Genomic DNA, 6,120 nt, shown 5'->3' on the forward strand with positions numbered 1-6,120 from the left:
GAAGACTTATTTATTATTGTTTGCTAAACATTTCTACTTATCTTGATTCGTTTTTTACGTTTGCTATTCGAGATCATTTTATTTTAATTTAGCAAAGCCAACTGCCATTGTTTAATGTATTTTCTTTTGCAAATGATTAAAATAAACGTGAAAAGAAACTTTTTTGTCACTTATTCCATGAGTATAACTACTGAAAACAATTTTTAAATGAATGACTTTGAAGAATTGAGCTAAGTCTTCTATTAAATGCCATTTATGCGATCTTACAGTTTTGAAGAAAAATGTTGTAAACTTGGTGCCTTCAGGTAGTATTAAAACCCCTTCAAAGAAAAGAACTCAGATCAATAATTAAATTGTGAGATAAAACTTTTTCCAAATTAGCAGCACAGTTTTGCCTCTTTCATGGCCAGGATCTTCCCAGTCTTCTTCACTCCTTGCCCCAACAACTGCAAGGAGCCTCAACTCCTGCAAGGGGTCGGGAGGCCATGAGTTTTAGGTTTGCTAGAACCCAGCCTGGAGTAGTTAACTCTACCAGGGTTAGCTATGTCCACTCATAAAACCTACTCAAGCTGAAAATTTTTCATGTAGGTCAAGCGCAGCGCACTGCCTCTCTGCCTCTGTCTCTCTCTTTCTTCTGGGAGAGGAAGACCTGAAGAGAGAAAGATGATAACAGAAAAAAACTTGAGGGGAAAAAAGGAACTGGATTCATCGATTCAAAAATTAGAAGTGTGTAGTTGCCCCGGGAATTTGTTGACCTCCACTCACTTTTTTCTTTTCACACAATTCTGCTTCTTCCAATGTAGAAGCTAATGTCTGCCTTTATTTTGTCTTTCTGAATTAGCTTCTATGTAGAAAATATTCAACTACATTTTTGAGTCAATTGTAGAAACTAAACGGTTCTGTCACTCTCACCTCAGGTGTCCTCACTACGGAAACACCTATTCTGGGTCTCAGGATCATAGGTTTTGGAAAAGCTAATAGTCGTGTGTGTGTGTGTGTGTGTGTGTGTGTGTGTGTGTGTGTGTGTGTGTAGAGAGAGAGAGAGAGAGAGAGACGGAGAGAGAAGAAAGTGGAATTAAAAAAATAAATTTGGCAAACATGAGAGTAGGACTATTTACTAAACTAAATATTCGAGAACATTCCACTGGATAAACATCGTTGAATTTGAGACCTTGATTTTAAGCCAAGTCTTTTATCTTTTGTGGCCTCACTGGGATAACAAATTGCGGGGAAATGAAGCACCAAAAAGAGCAAGGGAAGGTTACTATAATCACTCCTGCATCCTCTTCTCCTCCTAGCACCTTGAAAAGAGGAGAACGCCAAAAAGAAAAAGGAAAGCGCCACAAACTGGGTTTGCAGAAAGAGTAATGCGCGAGGGAGCGTAGGTTCTGGTCTCCAGTAAGAAACTGCGGAACTAGCTTTTTACTGACCACCTGGGTATGTGTGACTTTCAGCGGAAGCCGACCAAGAGATGCAGAGAACCTCCGCCAGCTCTCTGAAAGAAGCGAGCAGGCGGCTCGTGACACTTTCCAGGGCAGAAATAATGCACCTGTAACTTAGATAACCTTTTGCACCCACCAAGTTTGCCGTGCTCACGATAAACATCAGGAATCTTCGGGCTGCTGAACAAATCAAGCGATTGCTTCTAACACATTTCCATTTCGCTCTCAATAAGCAGACCCAACAGGTATGGACATACAGCACACTTGCGGGATGAGAGCACGCATATTTTTATAGTTATGTGCTTAGTGTGTTCGCAGGCATGTGACGGGGACCTAGACTCATTTTACCTGTTGTGAATCTGACTCAGAAAAAGGACAGGATGAAGGAAATGGTGATTTCTTTTTTCCTCAAAGAAAATCTATGTTTCATTTTTCAAAACGATTTATATTCCTTTTGTGTCAATGAAAGAGGAGAAAGACCTTGTCCAATGTTAATATTTTTCATGAGCTCATAGAAATTGCAAAACAGAAAGGACATCAGAAACATGTTCCTTCACATCTTTTATAAATGAGGAAACTGCTGTCCCTAATTTGCCCCCAAAATCACACAGCTAGAAAGTGTCAATATACAGAACTGAACTTAGTACTCCTGGCCACTAGGTCAATGTTATCATAATTTTTTCTCTGAGGAAATCAATAGATAAGAACTACAGCTATCTAAATGTTGGCAGGGACGGGTTATACCGCCACAATAGGTGGATATTCACTTTTAAATATTAGTGGCATTATACAGGAATTGGAGATAACCCCAGCTTCATTTAAGGACATTCTTTACATTTCCTCTCAAAAGAAAAACAACCATAACGGAATATCAGAAATATTACACTGATAGTCTTTATAACAATATAGAATTGGAAATATTATAACAGACTGGTTGAAAAGGGAGGATAAATTTTACTAACCCATTAAGACATGCGCAGAAAGTCAAATCACTGTGGTAAATTGAGTACTCAAAGTTCAAATGAGAGCTTTAACCCCTTTTCTCTCCATTCTATTTCTTCCTTTTTTTAATGCTGGCATTTCTTTGAAAGAGATGTACAATCACATTTCCATTTTAAGGTTCTGCTATGGAGTTTGCATAACAAACGTTTGGCAGCTCGCTCTCTTACACTCCATTAACAAGCTGTAACATATAGCTGCAGGTTGCTATAATCTCATTAATATTTTGGAAACTTGAATATTGAGTATTTCTGAGTGCTCATTCCCCATATGCCAGACCACTTCTGCCATGCTGACTGGTTCCTTTCTCTCCATTATTAGCAATTAGCTTCTACCTTCCAAAGTCAGATCCAAGTATCCAAGATACTAGCAAAGGAATCAACTATGTGTGCAAGTTAAGCATGCTTAATATCACCCAAACAAACAAAGAGGCAGCATTTCTTAAAGTAATGAAGATAGATAAATCGGGTTAGTCCTTTGCGACACCGCTGGTGCTTTCTAGAGTTTTATATATTTTAAGCAGCTTGCGTTATATTCTGTCTTTGCCTCCCACTCCACCAGCACTTTTATTTGTGCAGGGTTTTGGCTCGCCACACTTTGGGAAACTTATTTGATTTCACGGAGAGCTGAAGGAAGATCATTTTTGGCAACAGACAAGTTTAAACACGATTTCTATGGGACATTGCTAACTGGGGGTCCAACTTGACCAGAAAAAAAAAGGGGGAGGTTAATTTCCTTAATCTTAACCAATGAATGACCAATATTTTCATAAGGCCTTTCTATTGATTTTAGAGTATTTGAACAAACTAAGTAGAGTGCTTGAACCAAGTAAGAGGTCTTTTATCAAAAGATAGCTTGTAATATTTCTCTCCTTTGCTCATTTGAAAATTCAAGAAAAAATAATATCAAATTCGTCTTGCCAGTTTCAAACCCGAATTAGAATCGGAAAGTAAAAGTAGTAGATGCGCTTATCAGTTATAATCTAGACTTGTCAGCTGCAATCTAGAATAACCAGCAAGCGCTGGTGAGCCTTACAGATAACCAATCGTAGTTGAATTGCTTGCAGTTATTTTTGTGAGAAGGGTTAGGAGATGGAGGGAGAAGGATACAATAAAGGCACAAGTTTTTCTCGATGTTGTTGACTCTACATTCACTAACCGCCCTCTCCTCTACTCCAGGCAGAGTCCCAGACGCCGACAACTAAGGTTCCTCCCCTTCTCCTACTAGGCCGCTAAGGAGAAAGGGAAAACTGAGAGGAGAATGGGTTAAATCCTTGGAAGCAGGGGAGAGGCAGGGGAGGAGAGAAGTCGGAGGAGTATAAAGAAAAGGACAGGAACCAAGAAGCGTGGGGGTGGTTTGCCGTAATGTGAGTGTTTCTTAATTAGAGAACGGTTGACAATAGAGGGGCTGGCAGAGGCTCCTGGCCGCGGTGCGGAGCGTCTGGAGCGGAGCACGCGCTGTCAGCTGGTGAGCGCACTCTCCTTTCAGGCAGCTCCCCGGGGAGCTGCGCGGCCACATTTAACACCATCATCACCCCTCCCTGGCCTCCTCAACCTCGGCCTCCTCCTCGTCGACAGCCTTCCTCGGCCCCCCACTGGCAGAGCTCACAGTAGCGAGCTTCTCTCGCCGCCTCCCGCACTCGGCCGGGGCCCCTCTCCTCCCCCAGCTGCGCAGCGGGAGCCGCCACTGCCCACTGCACCTCCCAGCAACCAGCCCAGCACGCAAAGAAGCTGCGCAAAGTTAAAGCCAAGCAATGCCAAGGGGAGGGGAAGCTGGAGGCGGCAGAGGAGGCGGCGGGAGAGCTGTGGGGTTGTTCAGGAAAAGTTGGGCTGGGGGCTGAGGCACCTGAAGCAGTGAACCAGGACTAGAAAGCAAGCGCATTCTCCTGCGCAAGCGGAGATTCAAACGCGCTCCCTGAACCCATGCAACCGCCCGGCCCAGAGCCGGTATTTGAAGATCTGCTTCTCTTTTCTACCCAGAGGTGCATTTCTTCACTCACTCTGTTATTCTAAAGACTTTTTTTTAAATACTGGTAAAATTCTCAGTTTAAACGAGAAGCCGACGTACAGGCATTGTCTTCCACGTGTCAATTCACGGGCGGGTGCCTGACTCTTCTTTCCTTGGCTCCTCAAGAAAAGTTAAGCATTCAATACAAAGACTGTAGGCCTTTCTCTTCTCAGGGTGCCTCTGCCTTTTCAGCTCTGCTTTCTCTGGTCCCAGACAAACAAATTAGGCATTCGCTGCCTAATCTACATGTAGGCCAGGCCCATTCTGCAAGTTCATAAGTTCCCCCAGCCAAACCAGAAGGCTCCTCCTTTGAGCTGAAAAACAAGGTGCTCTTCAATATAAGTATTTTTCACTATTGTTTTCAACAATTCTGATTAGTGAGTTAAGAGACATGATCAGGCAAACGCTGTTTGGATGTCGGGCAGGTTCACCACAGCTGCAGGGCCTAGCTACTGTTAGGTTGATGAAGAAGGTGTGAGTTAGGATTCGAGGTTTTGGGATTTCTCAAGCCAAGAGATGTCATTACTCTTTTGGACCACTGGCCACTTGTTTGTCATTTCTAGATACAGTTCCCCATAATCCCTCCCACCTTCCTGTCGCTACAAACTCTTAAAGATTGGGTGCTGGTAAGGGAGGGGCTAGGATTGGAAAGGATCTTTAATGATCTGGGGCAGGGGGGAAGTAGCATTGGAGGGAGGAGTAGGCATCATTCTTTGTACCTTAGGGGCCACAAAACTAGGAGAGATCTGAAATCACTGGGCCACCAGTTGACCAGGAAGATGGGAGGCCAGTTCTTTTTATTTTCAATAACGCATCTGCCTCTGGAAACAAGCTAGCGGAAATGTACAGGATTATTTATTTTCTTTAAGTTTTCTTCCAACCCAAGAGATGTTGATTCAGTCAGTCAAGGAAAAATCCCGGGAATCTGCATACAGGGTTTCCAGGCGATTCAGATACTAGTAGAGCAGAGGATCCCTGAGACACTAATGTAAGGGAGTTTCTATCAGATATCTTCTTGAGCTTGTCTATGAAAATGGAAACTAGCTAATAATTCCCCTTACCTCCTTTTACAGTATTTGATATTTTTTTGTTATGTTTTGCTTCCAGAAAAAGAGAAGCAGGCAACATAGCTTCTTGGATACCATGACTTGACTTTGGGGCTTTCAGGCTGTTTGGCCTGGGACAATGTGATCCAGGCCTAAGCTGCCTTTGGAGGCATAAGGGCATCAATCCAGGAGGTACAAGACATTCACCCTCTGACTGTCCAACATAAGTGACTCTGTGGGAGAAGCCAAAATGATAACCAGTGAGTGTTTATGAAAAGCAGGGAGTAAGAATTTGCTCAGGCCAAACAAACTCTAAAAGAAATAGAAGGATGTGGGAAGATTGTCAGGAAGCCCTTGATTTAAGGTAGGTGGACCAAGTCATATCACTCTGTACTAACTCTAGCCTGAATTTAAAGGGTCATCAAATTTGATGGAAATGTTAGCCACCTATCAACTGACCGAACAAATAGCTGTTCTGTTGTGCTGGTAATGGTAATCAGAGAATACAGAGAAAAACACTTTCATGATGTAGAAAGGCAATGAGCCCAGGAAACAGTGTAACTTTCTTTGGTGAATAATTCTTTTATTTCTTTCAAACTCTTCCTCGCTGTCTCATATAACCTACA

Source organism: Macaca mulatta, chromosome 5 (genome assembly GCF_049350105.2).
Source record: "Macaca mulatta isolate MMU2019108-1 chromosome 5, T2T-MMU8v2.0, whole genome shotgun sequence".
NCBI lineage: Eukaryota > Metazoa > Chordata > Mammalia > Primates > Cercopithecidae > Macaca > Macaca mulatta.